The sequence below is a fragment of the Rhinopithecus bieti genome, unplaced genomic scaffold (genome assembly GCF_001698545.2).
Source record: "Rhinopithecus bieti isolate Rb0 unplaced genomic scaffold, ASM169854v2 scaffold_2453, whole genome shotgun sequence".
NCBI classification, from domain to species: domain Eukaryota; kingdom Metazoa; phylum Chordata; class Mammalia; order Primates; family Cercopithecidae; genus Rhinopithecus; species Rhinopithecus bieti.
This window is the reverse complement of record NW_016804447.1, coordinates 1,187,491-1,201,984: the sequence shown is the minus strand read 5'-3', so window position 1 is coordinate 1,201,984 and position 14,494 is coordinate 1,187,491. Positions and strand designations below refer to the sequence as shown.

The following is a 14,494-nucleotide window of genomic DNA, read 5'->3' as shown; positions in this document are numbered from 1 at the left end:
GGACAACATAGCAAGATCGTGTTTATACTAAAAAATTAAAAATTAGCTTAGAGAGGTGGTGAGTACCTGTAGTTCCAGTTACTCAGGAGACAGGGGCAAGAGGATCCCTTGAGTTCAGGAGTTCAAGGCTACAGTGAGCTATGATTGCACCATTGCATTCCAGTCTACGCAAAAGAAAGAGACCGTGTTTTGGAAAGAAGAAATAAAAGAAAAGGGAAATGGAAAGGGAAGGAAGAGAGGAGAGGAGAGGAAGTTCATAGCATCATTATGAAGTAGTCATATCAAAAAAAAGTATCTAACCTGAATTTAATCAAGCTCATATATACAACTACCAACTTGCAAGAAATATGAAAGATGTAGAAACTTGTTAATAGGCCCTGCAGGCATGCAATCAGCACAGTCAAGACTGTGGGAAACATTGCAAGACAAATAATTCAGTTTGTTCTACAAAGAAACCAGAAGGGGTAAAAAGGATGAAGAGAGAATCTACGATTTAGAAAACATTTAAAAGACATATCAACCAATCACACTGTGTGGCTTTGGCTTGGATTTTAATTTTTAAAAAAAGAATCACAAAATAATTATGGCATTGATAATATAATTGAAAACTTGAACACTTACTGGATACGAATATTTTATGACATTAAGGAATTATTTTAATTTCTGGCTTTGATGATGGTATTGTGATTATAATAACAACAAAAAACCTTTATCTTTTAAAGATACATACTTAATACTTTATGAATAAAATCATACCATGTCCAGGACTTGTTTCAAAATAACATGGGAGGTGAAGCAGATAGGGACTTAGATGAAAATTTATTGTCTATGCGTGGATAATTGTTGACCCCAGGTGATAAGTAATGGCAATCAATTATACGATTCTACCAACTTTTGCATAACTTAAAATTTTCACAACGAAAGGTTTTATTTTAAAATGAGGTACACCTTGACATATATTATCTAGGTATACATGTTCCAAGTTCCAGGTCCTACAAATACCTGAAAATATAATACAGTATAAAATTATTTATCACGATATTATTCACCCTTGCGAAAAACACAGAAATCTCTGCCAAATTGTGTGATATTATCAGTTTAAAAGAAAAAGAACCATACAAAGCAATGTTTCTATAGTTAGTCTCTGAACTTCAGGAGAAAAAAAAAAAGTGGTTTTATACATCAATAGCTGTGCCAGATAAACTCACCTCATCTTTTCGGGGGGCAATCTGTCCTGGAAAGATAATTTAGCAAATAATTCCAGAATGTATATAATGGGCCGTTCCCACCTGTATCCTCTTAAAGGATGTGGATTATGTTTCTGCACCTTTTACCCTAGAGCTTCCATGACCTTAACCTTCCTTGGGAAAACTATGGCAATTCAGTCTCTGCAACTGAGGAGACTGCTTCAACAATGGAACTGGCATCAGAAAGGTTTCCATGACATCTGAGTGAGAAGAACTTAAGGGCAGTGGGTGGTGTTTGTGCCAGGCCAGATGGGTACTCTCAGGAAGCTTCATGGTGTCCCTGCTGCCTGTGTGCCAAGAACTGGGGGAAGGTAATGCAAAATGCCCTGAGAGAGAGCCACAGGCAGGAAGCTCAGCAGAGTCACCTAGTCTGCTCCTATCAGCAAGGGAGATGCTGAGGGCCCAGAAACACTTCCCAAAGGTCTCTAAAACATGTGTCCATATATATAAAGCATTTGTACAAGGAAAATCTCTTTTATAGGCATATTTTCTTAATACTGATTCTGTTTCCATAGTTTCATTTACAGTTCAATGATATTCTAGAAGGGAAATAAAATTCTGTGTTTTCTGTATTTGAGTTACGGACCAGAAAAATACATAGAATATTTGACTTATTCTGTATGTGATTTTTATGGCAAAACATCTCAATAAAACACTGCCAGGGTTGCATTGCCAGTAGCATTATTCCAAGGCACTTTTCTCATCATTGTCATCATCACCATTATCATTATCATCTTAATTACTATTCACTTAGCACTAACTACATGCTAAGCCAACATATATTGTTTCCAGGGAGATATATTCTTCCACAGTGTTTCCACTTCCACTTCTTTGCAGGTGAAAAAAGCATTGTGGACTATAAATAAATGAAAGTAAAATTATACTATTACCTTCAATACATTATTTAAATTTAAAAATAAATTTTTCTCAGGCTTTAGTACCATAATGCTTACAAGTTATTTGGAAACTAGTGCATCTCACTGTATTGTAATTAATGTTTGCATGTCTGACATTTGCCTCCATGATTCTGTACTTCAATAAGGATAGGGACCAAGTCTACCTAACACAGACTTGTAGACTCAGAATCTAGCACATAGCAGGGGCTCAATTCATATTTTCCAAATGAGTAAATAATTAAATAAAAAAAGAGCAAATAGAGCTCACAACTGATCACATACGAATTGCACCAAGACATGATGTTCAGTCATTCTATAATACTAGAAATAGTTTACTTATTGTCTAATTTAATCCTCACGAAAACTCCTACAAGGAAGACACTATTATTATTTCTATATTACAGAAAAGGAAAGTAGGTCTCAGAGGGCCTATGAGACTGACCCAACGTCATGTAATGAAACAGTAAAGAGTCAGCCCATCATGGCTGACAGATTCCAGAACTCTTGGTCTTTCCACTGCCCCAGACCCCTTCCTCAGAGTGTTAGGCTGTCTCCTTAAGGGTGAAGAAAACTGGAGACTGTTAAAAAGATTCCCACATTTACGAATTGGATAAGGTGACCTCACAGTCACATCCCAGAGCAAGGACACTGTCCCATAAAGCAGAGCAACTGCCATGAAAGTCTAATTTTAAGAAAAATGTTAAAATGTGTTCACATTCACACACATTTGCCTGTGTGTGGCTTTGGGCTGTGTTCTTTATTTTGTTCTAAACAGATCTTTTTTCTCTTAGTCACATTTCTGGAATAACAGAACACTGTGTTCTGTATCAAATCTCATCACAGCTGCACATTAAAAAGTGTACCTCAAAGTTTCTTATTTAAAATATATAAATGCAAGATTATAATAAAATTAAATATTTCTTTATTATGCCCTTGAGTGGGGAGAAACAGTTTATTCATTTCCTTCTTCTTCTCCTAGGGCTTGGTAGTAACCCTGTCCTCTTTTAAGTTCACGGCTTTTGTGGAATTTCAAATTGTCCATGGAGCCAACCTCAGGATTATCTATCCTTCATAGGATACATTTGGCAAAACTGGACTCATTTTCAGTGGGATGAAGGGGAAAGGAAAGAAATGGTAATGATTTAGTCCCTTGTTAGTGAGGTATTTTTTTTAAAGCAACTTGCTTTTTACTGGTGATGAATGTTTCCAAGATATTTTTGTTCCCGAAATATTTTTTAGGCTTTAAATGCAGATATAATATCATAAAAATATCCAGAATTCATCATTCTCATCAGCTGGTAAATTATTTGTTACCTACACCCAAAGCAATCAAACAGGTGCCCCTAACAATGCAAAATAATCCTGGATTCAAAATTAGAAATTAAAACCAAATACCCATTTGTTCTGAAGTATATGAATATCTTTGAACATTTTAATTGGAAAAAGTTTCTATTCACAAATAGAAGTTATCACCAAAATTTTATTTTCAATCAGATAAAGATATACTTTCAAAGGTTTATTTACAATTGAGTAGATGTTTGTCCCTGATTGAAGGATGAGGGAAGGGTTTCTGTACATAACAAACATCATGTTATTCCTTTTCTTTATTTTTTAATGAATGAAACAGTCGCAGAATTATACTTTGGCTATCAAATATATTCTGACATTTATTCTATAGCAGTCGGACAGTTAAATGAGCATACAAAAGTACCAGAATGTTACCAAAAATGTTCCTCTTATCAACTCCTCCATAAACTACCATCATCACCTGGTAATCATACTATTTTCTAATTATTAAACTTGTACAGTAATCAAAGGACCCCTTTGGATATGTATATGCTCTATCTTTGGTCCTCTTTCTTTTATAACCTCCTTTCAATCTCTAGCCCTCCGTGAAGCACTTTATCAGATAATAAGAAAATCACTCTCCCACATAAAATAATTATTTTTAAAAACTATGGCAAAGTTAACGATCCTTATTTGCTCTGTCAGATCCCTTATACTAGAACTATATTTTGTCTGTTTTGCACAGTATTTTTTGCCAGGCACACAGGAGAGCTGAAGAGATAGTAGTCGATGGTAATTATCATGCACCCTTTGTTTGTTCACAAGGGACATTTGCTGAAGATGAAAAATAAATTCACAACTAATTGACTGTCAGCCATAAGCTGTACTGCTGGGACTTCCAAACTACCAACTGGAGAGAAAACAACTGAGCAAATCTTGCCAAGGGCCAACTCAAAGATTAAAAACTGCCTCCCTACTTAACTTGCCTACAGCACAACTCATCAGATGAAAGGTAACTTCAGTAGTTCTGCAGTTCCCCAAAAGGCCCACTTTGGGAAATAAACCTTTAATTACAAGTGCTATAGCTGGGCCCCCTAAGCTGCCCCTTTCAAGCCACCAATGAACAATTATCTACTGAGCACTACCTGTTTGCCTGGTACTTGTAGACTCAGAATACGATAACTAAGATATTCACAACTCTTTCCTTTGTGGTATTCAACCCCGGCAATGAAGGAGTATAGTTAGAGACTTTAAGTAGTGAGAGAAAGATGAGGAAGAGAGTAATGATGCATTCCAATGGCAAACACAAATCTACTTCTTAGTTTTATTTATTTGTCACACCTACCTCAAGTTGAAGGCAAGAATCTTCATAGTTCCATACCAGGAAACCTTAAAAATTGTCTGTCTCAATGAACTATGACCCACAATGGTATAAGAACATCAACAAAATATGAACAACAATGGTAAAATATAGTCACCTCACTAATGAGTCATGTGTATGATCTGTCCGGAGGCACAGGTAAGATAAGACTGGTTTATTTAAGGGCTTAGTTCTCCCTTGGAAATGGAGCTAATCTTATCAGAATAGCAGTTGAGCTATTCATCTCTCTTCTCCCTAGCTATCTTTCACCCTCCCAGATCTTCTCTCCTTTTTTTGTTTCCCTTTGGCTTCCTATCTGCATCTACCTTCTTTCTTTCACAAAGCCTGACTTCATAGATGATGGTTGTATGGTAGGCATTGTTAAAGTCTACCAATTTCTAATTATTTACTTTTGGTTAGATAGGAGATTACATTTCCATGTTTCCTTGAAGTTAGATGCCGTCATGTGACTCATTTGCCCAAAGGCATGTGAACGACACTCTGGACTAAGGCTTCCATGGCTTGTGCTTGACTTGCCAGCTCTTTCTCATCCCCTGCTGGGGAGAACCTTGAAGCTTGGGGTCAATAGATGACAGTGTCATAAAACGACAGAGTCTCCTTCAGCCTTACTCTCTATGTGACAGTGATAAACAAAGCTCTCCCTGACACCATGAATGAGAAATAACCTGAAATTTTAGAGTTGTTATCGCAGTATAACCTGCACTGATACAAGTAAAAGAAGAAAGATACTAACCAGCACGTGCAATCACAAGGACGTCGGCAACAGGATTCCTTTAGCATACATTTACTCAATTGGCATGTAAGTGAAAGAATCTAACATGGGAAAATAGAGAAAAAATAAAGTTGTTGCCCTCAAAGAGAGGGCAAAAGAAGAAAAAAAAGAAATAAACATTGACAAATGTAAAAACAATTATGGTAGAAGTTTATGTATCTATTTTTTAAATGAGCCAAATATGGTAAGGAAAAGTTTGGGAAATCTTTGTCTAAACAGTGTGCAGCTAGAAGCTAGGAGTCCAGTCCTGCCATGTTTTTGTAAGTCATTACCATTGTTACCATCATCAACCTATTTATTATTATAGAGCATGTGTGACTTTAGGCAAGACACTGAACTTTTGTTTGCATCTTCAAAGTAGAGGGAAAAATATTCTTTCTCTTTTTTAGATTATTGAAATGTGATTAATACCCAAGAGGATAGAATGTCTATGTACTCTGAGTTCTTATGACAAAACAACATCCCAGGTAGAGTGTTTAGTGAAAAGCCCCTGGCTGAGGTTTCAATACTTGTGTACAACTGAGCAAAAGTCACTTCCCTGAGACTTGGTCTTTTTATATCTCAGCCAAAAGTGTCTATTGAGCTTTCACTGTGTGCCAGCTACCATGCCAGGCTCTAGAGATGGGCCAGTGAACAAGGCATTGTGCTTGTCTCAGTCTACAAGCTGGCAGAGAATGTGAACATTAAACTTTAAGTATTATGATCATTAATTGCATAATTACAAATGTTCTAAGAGCTCCACAGGATTCCACTGGGCCATTTCACTGACAGAACTAAGTGGCTTATCAGGGATGGCGGATAAACTGAGTTTGGAGGAATCTGTAAAATTAGTATCACAATATACTTTTAAGGTGGCTATAATGATTTTTAAAAATAAATGTAAAATTTTGGCAAATAGTTGGTTCTCAACAGATGTTAGTTATTGAACAGTGTCATAGAAATCTGTGCATATGTAATCAAAGGCAATGTACTAAAAGGAAAGAAAAAGGATGCCGCTTTTACCACATATTAATCCATATGCTACTACTATCATTATCACAATCAATATTAACACATCCCACTGAGCTGTTTCATAATTGTATTTTTATGTTTCCCCTGACGACTCTTAATTCAACCACTAGGGAAGCCCCTGTCTTCCTGTCTGCCTTGTTTTGGTTTTGTTTCATGTACCTTTCCTGGCAACGGGGTCCATTTACTTCACTGGTTACCATAGAAGCCTGCTTGTTCTGAAGGGCAGTAAATGTTCTAGGGAAATCAGCAAACTACAGGAAGGGAAAGACTAAAAGTCTCTTGCCCAGATTATGAGTCAACGAGTAAATTCAATTCACTCTATTCCAAATTTCTTCTAGGTGGGGTCCAATCTGGGGATGCAAGTGGAAGCTTAAAGGTTGTATTACTTCAATATCTGTGTTCTATAAAATCATTTTATTTTACTTGAAAGATTGTAAACAGTCTGAATAAGGAAGTCCCTTTATTTTACCATTTTATTTTATTTGATGACTAACTTTCTTTTATTGCTTCATAAATTGAACCTCATGGAATGTTTGCTTACTTCCCATTGCATGAGGAATAAAAAGGAATTGCTTAAGTGTGTTTGATGATCATTGTAAATAGTATATAGAACAGGACTGAAAATATAGACCTGCTCAATAGTGGGCATAGATAGAGTGAAAGATATTGAATATTTATATTCATAAATCACAGTAAAATTTTCAAGATGGACCTATAAAAAGAAAAAAAAAGTTAAGTATTAGTGTATAATCCAGAGTTGAAGTTCGGCCAACATGGATTTCAAATGAGTAAATCATTTCATTCATTTGTACAAAAGGGACAACTAACATATACTCTGTCAGACACATATGATTTCATTTACCCCTCCGAATAAACTTTGAAGTAATATTGTTATTGTCATTTTTGAATGAGAAAATTAAAATTAAAATCACAGAGAGACACATAGCAAGTGCTTTTTAAAAGGGTCCTTAGTCCCTCAAGAACAGAAAAAAATAGGAATTTTATTATTTCAGTTGTTTATGAAGTAAACTAAAATGTATATAGTTCCTAGCAACTAAGCAAAAGTATGATTTTTTAAAAACACAAAGAAGAGGACAACTGTGCCATTCATTGCAGCACAAAAGCAAAGTTACATAGAGACAAGAGTACAAAAACAAGGGCCTTTGCTCTGTTGTTTGTTGAAAAGGAAGTGTCATTATATTGATAAAAACAGCCCTGTCCTTTCATTCAGTGGAAAGAAGTCAGAAATCCAACCTGGAACAGGCTTGGGCTCAGTGGAAAAATATGTCCCAGTGCAAAAGTAATGGCTGTTGTAGATTAACAACCATTTACAGCTTTTTATCTTGGTTAAACTACTATCTTCCAGACTGTAAAAGATAACTTGGGCTTGTTGCGGAGCTTTTTAAAGAAAACACTCCACCTCTTAGGAAATCCATCTCCCTGTGCTTTGCTCGGGAGTTTGAAGTCATTCTGTCAATATCTTAGAAATAACATTTCTGAAAAGCAGATTGTTAGCCTGAAGTTACATCTTCCACCAGTGAAATATTTGCCTTGCCTAAATAGCAGGTGGGGCTTAAAAGTGAGAGGATATCTCTGTAGAGAATTTCTGAGCTTTCCCCATTAGAGAAACACAAAGATGTATTTTAGGGAATTGCAGAACTGCTGCATCCAAATCAATTCCAACACTTAATGAGAAAAATGCAGAATCTATCATTATTCCTGTTAGCAATTAGTAAATGAGTAGATTTCACCTTGGAGATTCTCAGAGCAAAAAAATTACCATCTCTTCTCTATATACAACAAGATTTTACCCACACTAATAACTGGAGACTTCATAGACTGTAAGGCACACAACCTATCACAGTAGAGCTGATGAGATTTTAAGATCAAATATAATTATTCAACAAGCAGAATCAAAAGGCTCCATGTCTATACACACTTGGTAAATAGCCAGGATGTAAACTGTCAGCCCCAGGATTCAGTGTTTCCCTGTATCTTGCATACTCTACGCAGTTTGCTCTGAATCTTTGCTCAAAAAAAAAAAAAAAAAAAATTCTAGTGATTCATTCTCCTCTAATCTTAGAAAGCATTTCCACACCAAAGTGGACTTTATTTTTTCTTCCACTCTCAGTCAGCATGGAGTAAGAGAGAAGGTCAGGGGCCTTTTTGCTAATCCTTTCTCTGCCACAAATCACAAATCACCTCTAAGACCTGGTGTAAGTAGCTTCTCATCTTGGCCTTCCTGCCTGCCTTCATCTGTGGAGTGTGGGGGTTGAGCAGGAAGATTCTGAAAGCCCCTTCCAACTTGAGGATTCCGTGGTAATATAAAGCTGTTCCCAGGTGTCTGGCAAAACTCCTAGTTTCTGTCTCTCTTGTTTCCCAATGTACAGTTAAATTACGGGTCCCTCAACTGAATTTCAATTAAAAAAAGGCTCTTACCCAGGGTTAATTGCAAGTTTTGAAAGGGAGAAGGGAAGAGCCCACATGAAGAGTTGCTGAGAGCCCAGCAATTGCTACCAGGACTAGAATCAGCATATCTGTCCTGCCAAAATTCTTCTCTGAGGTCACAAAGGCCAATCCTCTTAATAAAAGAAGTAGGTTCAGCTAGAATTTTCCCACCCAATCTAACAATGACGGAATTTCAAGACATTGTTCAGTTGCTGTCATAGGAAATTGAAGTTTTTAGATCGAAGCTGGTATTACTAGCATCTCTTGTTAAGAGGCAAACCAGAAACAATAAACTTTTATCCAGGAAAGAAAAAGTGTTTATTTAAACCCACAAGTATCCATCGCTGTCTCTCAATATGCCCAGCCGCAGGGCCATAGTAAGAGGTTCATAGGCTGAGCCCTTCCTGCTCTGGAGTTCCGTCCCACATCACATCAAATATGTTAATACATACATACCCAATCTCATCCTAAATCCAACATTTTCTTTAAACTGCAAAAGGATTTTATAATTTCGTTTCTGAAACTTTCATTTTGCAGTGTATTTCCCTTATTTTGTAGCCTATAATTTTTTCCAGGTTTTAAATTATTTCATCAGCTTTTAAAAAGTTTCATGTCTACAGTGCCCAATGAATTAAAATCTCCCTGATTAGCCTTACGTTCAACATTCTTCTGAAAATACACCAGACCATCAGAACTGGGCACACAGTAAAAGTCACAATCAATGAAGCCTCTTCCAGATACCCCACAAGGCGGTTACATTCCCTGAAGCCAAACTATATTCTGGAGACTTCAATGTCAAGTAGGCTGGGTTCCAATTTGACACCAGGACCCTTAACCTCTGGGAAGACCAAATTCAGGAAAAGAAACAAAAGTAGTAGGTTTCCCTTCAGAATATAAGTTTGAGGACCATTCAAATATGGACTTCATACCCTTCTAGAATTGATTCTTCTTATCTCATTATACATTGACCTTTGAAATGGAGCTTTGCCCTGTATACTGTAGCTGTATTGAATGATGTTTCTGGTTCCTGGGATGGGAGTTTTCAGGCAAAGCAACCTGGTGCCACGGAAGACGGGGATTGTAAACCAGAAACTTTGTGCTGTACCTGGTATCGGAAAAATAATCAGTCTGCCAGAACAGACATCTTCTGCATTCCAATACCTAGTATCGAATCTAGAAAACATTTTAATTGTTCTCACTCATTTTTTTCCATGACAAAACTGTTGGCTCAAGAGGAGAAAATAGTCCCTGATAATCTTGATTACATTAAGGGGTCAAAGATCCATTTAGGACAGCTATTCTTGTCCAGCGTCATTTTCAACATCAAGAACGTAATTCAATAATGCTCTCTTTGAGTGTTTCAAAGCAAAATCACTTTGAGCCTTCATGCAATGGACTAAGTCAATAAAGTCCATTGAAAATTGAGATGGTAAACCTCTCTAAGAATGTGCAGTTTAGAGTCATATGTATGAGAAATTTCTTCTTAACACGTACTGGCCCCCTGATGAATGCTACATCTTCCCCAGATCTTTCATGGCTGGGTCTTGGTTAGCACCCAAAAATGTACTATGGTGCTTAGAGACCTGACAGGAGTAAGTGGATATTCTATCCCTAACCCAAAACCAGTACCCATGCCTGACAGAGGAATAGAATATGTGAAATTCACACTTTCCTGGAATATCCAAAACATAAGATGTCCATGCCAGAGAAGAATCCTCTATGAAATGACATTTAGGGGACAAATGGTAAAATGCTCTCCACAGCCACACTCAGTTTCTACTGATAAATCTGCCTTCTCCTTTTATCCAAGATGAGGGAAATGGTAGAGAGGGGTAGGGGTACTGGGAACCAGCATTGTCAGCCTACACAACTCTTCTCTTCCCAGGAAAGAACATCACAAACTGCAAAGAAAGGAGAAAGACTTGTGGACAAACTAATTTCAGTTTTTCCACATCTACTCACTCTTGAGATGAAAATCATAGCATATTGAGCCAGTTTTATATTTCAGAAACGTGCTGCCTGGCCTTTTCCTGAGTTGTGTATTATTCCATTAAAAAAATGATAGATATTTGTATAATTTAAAAGTGACTGGCCCAACCTACCTTTTTTATGGTGATGGGGTTTTTTTATTCAATTGGAAGTAGTACCAGGTAAAATAGTAGCTCTTATCCCTGATTTAATAGCAAATGGATAGTAGCCTGCATATTTGTTTTGTAAGTTATTTTTTAAATATTTACACTGATACAGTCTTATGTGGATATCACTGACCATGTGATATATTAATTGCATCATGTCTTTTCTACTAATTGTGCATTGGGTTAGACAAAATTCCTGGTAAAAGAAAACATTGTGGTTAGGGTATTAAAGCTTTCAAGTAGGATATGACAAAAAGCAGGTAATAATATTATCCAAGAAGAGGATTATGTTGGAAGAAAATTGAGTTAGGTGGCTTATTAGGATTCTTATTGAATTTTAAGAACTTTCTGATTTGTTTTGCTCTTAGAAGGGGCCCATGTACTGTCCTTTGAAAGCATATTATGTAGTCTGTAACCATATCTGCCATGATTAACATTTTTGAGAGAGTTTAACTTTTAAATGAACTTGGGAGACTTACCACTGAGACTGTTTTGAAAACCAGTTAAGTATTTCACAACCTTATAAAATTATAAACATTTTAGCTATTTTCTCTGGCTTCTGATTAGAAGTATGTATAGAATCCCATCATTTTAATCAACATTTTTCTTACTAATTTAGAAATTGAGGCCCAAAGTTACGAAATGACTGGCTTCACTGCTACTTACTGGCAAGAGACCTAACATAAAGAGTTCTTTCTATCCTATTCTGGTATTTTGACTTATTTCAATAATTTGTATTAATTTGGTTAGATCTTTGGAAGAAAACTAAATGTCTTTTAGTGCAGCTATTCATGTTTGTCCTCGAACAAGGTATTTGAGAATCTTGAAATTAATCATGTATTCATTCATTCAACAGACATTACTGAACCAATACTATATACAATTGATTTTAAGCGAGTAAGGGAGAAGGAGAGTACAAAGTATGTAACTCTCAAGAAGGTTTTGGTCTTGCAGAAAATAGATTATGCCTTTACAATTCTCAAGGCCGACTCACCCAGTAGGAACAGTGTCTAAGGCCTACAATATTTTTAGGGGCTATGAAAGGTTTTAATATTAATATCTCTTCAAATCAGAAGAAAAAAATGGATATATTCAGCCTAGATTATATTTGTCTTTATACCAATACAGTCATAAAATATAACTGTCACTAATTTTTTTTTATGGAAAAGGAGTCCCACAAAGGGAAAAGTGCCTGGTGCCCATGAAAGTCGTATTGTAGCTCTGAAAACAATACTCCAAATATCTACCTCCAAAATTTTACCCTAAAACATTGAGAAAGCTAAATTTTCAGAAACAGTCTCAGAAAGCTGAACATATCATTTACTCCAGTTACCAACTTAGAGGCCTTATAAATCTACCACCTATCTCCATTTCTGAATAGAACTCTTGGGAATTATACTTCACACTAAAATTTCCTTCACAGAGGTCAGGGGACAATGATAGCTCACCAGCAGATAATGGTTTTCTGATCTCTGGAACCAAGCAGGCTTTCTACACAGATCTCCTAGAACTAAAACTCCACGGCCTCAAGTTTATGCCATTTTATGATCCTGGCACAGCCTTCCAAACAGATTAACTTAAGATTTTCCAAACTATATGACATTAATAGATGTTGCTGGGAAAAAAAAATTCTATGACCAGATAATTTGGGAGCATGCTATATATAATATATCGTGCTCTTGTAGGTTATCAATTAGCATAGTAAATGTTATCAGATGTCCTACTGGAAAGAAACCCTGGTTAACTTCAATTCAGCATTTTCCAAACTTGTTTGAATACAAGGCTGTTGTTCAAGAAAGTTTATTAACACTTCACAGGAAACCAGTGTATCATGGAACATAATTTGGAAAACATTAGTCTATATAAGGCATAAGCAAACTTTTTATGTAAAGAGGCATATCATGAATATTTTAGGCTTTAGAGCCAGATAATCACTGTCACAATTACTCAAATCTGAAGTTGTGGCAGGAAAACAGCCATAGACATTACATAAACAAATGGGTGTAGCTGTGTATTCCAGTACAACTTTACTTAGAACACAAGCAGTGGGCTGGATTTAGCCCAAGGGCTCTAGTGTGCTAACCCTTGGTCTATGCTTTCTACGAAACCTTCTCAGAGTAGCTATAGCTATACCAAAAATGTTACAAAGTCATCTTTCTTCATGTTAATATTCAAAAACAATCAATCCAATTTAAAGTTTTTTGCAAAGTATCTTTTTGGCCTGAAACTAATGTCAACTCCCATAAATGGCTACTCTTTCCATCAAAGTTCTTAAAAGTGTTTGCCAAAAGACAGGAAAGATACCCATTAAAAAATAAACAGTGGATATCATTGGATGTGAGACCACAAAGGATTTTTGTTTTCTTCATTGTACTTTTCTGTAACATTTTTGTAATTAGAAACTAAAATAGTGGAAGTGAGGTAGGAGGTGGGACTCGACTCCAGAGACAGGGCTCAGACACGAGACCAAATTGAGGACTAGCTAAAACAGTACCCCAGGCAGAAGTACCTCTCAATAACACAGGCCCACCGGTGTGCCATGTGAATTTACCATTGCCATGGCATGGCAACACCCAGAAATTACTGTCCCTTTCCATGGCAATGACCTGACAACCTGAAAGTTACCACCTTTTTCCTAGAAATTTCTGCATAAACCATCCCTTAATTTGTATAGAAGTAAATATGACTGCAGAACTGCCTCTGACCTGTGCTCTGGGCACACTGCCTATGGAGTAGCCCTGCTCTACAAGGAGCACTACCTCTGTGGCTGCTGTGCACTGACGCTTCAATAAAAGTTGTTTTAGGCCACCGGCTCACCCTTGAATTCTTTCCTGGGTGGAGCCAAGAACCCTCCTGTGCTAAACCCCAATTTTGGGGCTTTCTTGTCATGCATCGAGGGTTATTTTTTTAAATTATCTTCCTATAGTTCAGCATTTTTTAAAGCCCTTCTCCATAACACCCCTTTATATTTGCATGGCACTGGGCAGTTCCCACAGCCTATTTATTTATTTATTTATTTATTGTATTTATTTCATCTCCCCTTCTCAGCTCCCCTTCTAAGTAAAATAGGACAAATATAGGTTCTGCTCTCAGTTTTTCTCAGTCTCATCTCCAAGTTCTAACTCTCTCTGACAACTTAAATTCTCACCTCTTTAAGGCTGTTTCCTAAATGTACATTCCTAGTCCTAATTCATCTCATCATAATCACCTTGGAATTTACTTAATATGCAAAACGCTGGCTGGCTCCACCTGAGACTTAATTAATCAAAATATTCAAGGATACAGAACCTGGGTGTGTTTCAAAAAATTCCATAGGA

General features: G+C 36.6%; 1 long non-coding RNA gene across 1 annotated transcript in view; it reads right to left on the bottom strand.

The window, feature by feature from the left end:
- LOC108527197 (uncharacterized) overlaps positions 1–1,356 on the bottom strand; it is a 35,848-nt gene extending 34,492 nt beyond the window's left edge. The window contains exon 1 of the long non-coding RNA XR_001884729.1: positions 1,209–1,356. This is a non-coding gene — a long non-coding RNA (uncharacterized LOC108527197). The remainder of the gene's footprint in view (positions 1–1,208) is intronic.
- Between the last annotated feature and the right edge of the window lie 13,138 nt (positions 1,357–14,494).